Source organism: Montipora capricornis, chromosome 10 (genome assembly GCF_036669925.1).
Source record: "Montipora capricornis isolate CH-2021 chromosome 10, ASM3666992v2, whole genome shotgun sequence".
NCBI classification, from domain to species: domain Eukaryota; kingdom Metazoa; phylum Cnidaria; class Anthozoa; order Scleractinia; family Acroporidae; genus Montipora; species Montipora capricornis.
Window position 1 is genome coordinate 65,801,147 of NC_090892.1, and position 2,500 is coordinate 65,803,646.

Consider the following 2,500-nt stretch of genomic DNA (forward strand, 5'->3'; position numbering starts at 1 on the left):
AACCAGTTGAAGTCAAGCGGAACCGTTTTACTGCAACAAATGATTGGCACGCGTAAGAATTTAAAAAATATATAAACAAATGTTATTGGCTTTGGGAAATAGTTGATTGCAATATTTAAACAGTTTACCAAGTTTATTCAATTTCCATAAACAACACGATAAATTTGCAAGAAAATGTTGCATCAAAACTTCAAATTTAACTTGCAGTACAGCGGGCCGTACTATACAATCCGGCCCGATAAATTAGCCAATCATAGCGCGCATACTATCTGAGAGATGAAATGAATTGCACATTTAGGTTAAATACACTTTTAGCATTATCTTACTATTTAGATATTTAACTCTGTTGCAGCCTTGACGTTCTTCTCATTTGAGTTCTTAGCCGGGCCACAAAATTAGTCGGTTTTTATTCCACAGACAGTTTGCGATTAAAAAACTTAAGTTAAAGATATTCGTTCGAGATCCCACAAAATAACAATGTTTCATAAGATTAATTGACAGTAACATTTCTCAACAATGGTTTTCGCTTTTAGAGCCCATGTGAAAGCCTTCCTTGTCAAAATGGTGGAACATATCGTCCGCTGTATGACACAAATTCATACGTGTGCCAATGTGCTGAGGGAAACAATGGAACATACTGTGAGAATGGTAATAGTGTTTAAATTGTTGCACAAAGTTGAGGACGAAAAAATAACTGAAGTGAGATAAGGTGCATGAAAATAAAATTCATTTTAAAAGCGTTTACAAATTGACAAGAGCACCCAAAACATCATTACGGAGGGGTCTCGGCAAGGGCACTCAACGAGCCAATTAAGAAAAAAGCCTTTGAGAGACATTTCCAGGCTCCTTGTAATGTATAAAGACTGTCCAAAGAGATATTTTTATAACCTGGAAGAATTTGATCGGTTCGGATATCTTAGCTGAAAATTGAATTGTCCGAGAATTTTAGGGACGATATCTTCATTTCAGAGATTGCTAGCTAAACGTTACCTTCTAAGAACTTCCAACCGAACCATTTGCTCATCCGAAACTTCCAGGTGACCTTTATTGCAAAAATATCCCTCAGAAAAAGTAAGGGACTACTTTTTCCTGGTTACCAGGGGGCGGATCCAGGATTTTTCTTAGGAGGGGTGCACCAGTAAAACGGAAGTGTGTAGCTGACTGGTGACATTTTTTTTTTGTAGAATACCAGTTCTATTAGGAAGCCTCAGGTCATCTGTTCACCCCCTGCACCCTCTCTCTAGATCCGCCCCTGGTTACGAATCCCTTCGGAGATATTTTAGTAAAGAAATCTTTATTTGTTTGTCAACTTAGAACCGAAATTCTTAGAACAGTTTGACTCTCCTGAACACATATTTCCGCGGACTCAAGATTATCGTTGGGTGCCCCTGACTCGAACTACATTAAGGCAAATGTGTTTAATGCATTTCTCCCGTAAACGACTTAGTGGTGTGTCATCTGATTCTTAAACAAGTCACTTATACATATAGCTATATAAGCATGGTCTTGCGATTGTTTCTCATACTGAAAAACTGAGGTCCTTTGCGGGCTGCAGTCATCAGCAAGTTGAGTTGAAATCCCGTTTCGACCTTCTTCAATGAGCCAGCGTGCTTATGTGTGCGCGTAAACATTAAACATGAATCTGAATCGCTATTTTTACAACTTAATCCTCCTCTGTTCCTTTCCGTAGGATGGCAGAAGGTAAATGTAGACCCAGTGTGCTTTGGAGTGAAGGATGATTCATTCGGAACCTTGGAGATCCACAAGCCAGGAGACATTTATCGCTTGAAGCTGGTCCATCGTTCAGGATATGTGAATTGCAATTTCTACGCAGCCTCTAACACTAAGTGGGGCTGCCTCGTTACCGGACACAGTCATTACAACGAAAAATTAATAGGTGTTCATATTACTGACGAAAAAGACACCCGTATTTTTCCAGCAAACGTTAGCGGTTCACTGAGGCTGGATGATCATTTTTACTACACACTCCCTGGTTTCAATGGAAGCTCTCCCGAGATTACATTTGATTCCACTCCTACTCCTTTGTCTGTGGTCGCTGGTCAGAAGTTCAGGATCTGGTATGCTGACGACCTGGACGGAAAATACGAAGGTGACAACGTCGGTACATCCTGCACTGATGTGTATGCTTTTCGCCAGTGGTGAAGTGAATAAAATCAGTTAAAGCGATGTGAAGGAAATTCGATTGAGCTAAATTAGGCGAAAGTCAAATGAAATAAAATGTAATGTAAGAATGGGACCTTGGAGTCTCTTGTTCTCTACCATATCACACCTTTAAGTAGTTTGTAGTCCGGGCCCCCTTTATTGCTTTCAAGATAATAATAATATCAAAGGAAAAAAGTGTGAAAAGAAATTCGATAACTGGTGCAGGCCAAAAAAAAAAAAACAAAAATTACGTCTTGTATTTCACAAAATGTCTATAATTTAGCGGTTGTGTTTTCTCCTTCAGGAGGGTTTCAATGGGAGTAGCTATCACGGCTGA

At 39.4% G+C, this 2,500-nt stretch overlaps 1 protein-coding gene and 1 long non-coding RNA gene across 2 annotated transcripts in view; both read left to right on the plus strand.

Annotated features, from left to right (window-relative positions):
* The window catches only part of LOC138018627 (uncharacterized), a 399,148-nt gene that overhangs the window by 53,124 nt on the left and 343,524 nt on the right, over positions 1–2,500 (plus strand). The window lies entirely within an intron of this gene.
* Positions 514–2,500, plus strand: part of LOC138021820 (uncharacterized) — a 2,094-nt gene continuing 107 nt past the window's right edge. The window contains exons 1-2 of the long non-coding RNA XR_011126454.1: positions 514–648; positions 1,691–2,500. The exon at positions 1,691–2,500 is cut by the window's right edge and continues 107 nt beyond it. This is a non-coding gene — a long non-coding RNA (uncharacterized lncRNA). The remainder of the gene's footprint in view (positions 649–1,690) is intronic.